Genomic DNA, 714 nt, shown 5'->3' with positions numbered 1-714 from the left:
GGTGCGGGGACACCCACCGACCGCGGCGTTCCCCTCCTGGACCCCCAGCCCAGGCCGGGCCCCGTTCCTGCTCCGACAGCGGCTTATTCCGCCCCAAAGCGCGGATCCGTCAGGAGCCGGCCGGCTCCGCCAGGACCTCGCCGACCTCGGCAGCGCTTTTCGTGCCGAAACCCCAAATTTCTACATTTTTGGCTGCCGGCAAACGGCTGCAGACACAGTCATGTGTTAATTATTTCTGAACGCAGCTGTATCTCGCAAAGAATACTCCGTATTTTGGGGGAGAAGAGCCTTGATTTGGCTTTTGTTTGGTTTTCTGTCTTTTTTCCCCCGGAGAGAAACGCTGCTCTTGCGCAGAATTCCTCTTACTCCGCACCTTCCCTTGAAAACTTGGGACAATCTTTTTTAAGCAACCCCCTTCCCGAGAACTAAACCAACAGATTTAACTGGCGAGACACGCAAGAAACCTGCCAGCCCGGGAAGCAGCGCGCGGCAGGGGCAGCACGGCATCGCTTCCAGCAGCACGCGAGCGCTCCGTGTCCTCAGCTCCACCGTCCCGACCCTTTAATTTCTCGGTAGGTCACCGAGAGCGCTCGTTTGGAAGCACGGCTCAGCCGTGAACAGACAGGAGAGCGCGCGGGGGATGCGGGCTAACGGAGCGGGAGACCCCGACCCGCACGGGAGAAGCCACTCGGTAAACGTCAGAGCCCTCACCCG

The sequence above is a fragment of the Pygoscelis adeliae genome, unplaced genomic scaffold, assembly GCF_000699105.1.
Source record: "Pygoscelis adeliae isolate BGI_AS28 unplaced genomic scaffold, ASM69910v1 Scaffold973, whole genome shotgun sequence".
NCBI classification, from domain to species: domain Eukaryota; kingdom Metazoa; phylum Chordata; class Aves; order Sphenisciformes; family Spheniscidae; genus Pygoscelis; species Pygoscelis adeliae.
Note: the sequence above shows the minus strand (reverse complement) of the source record.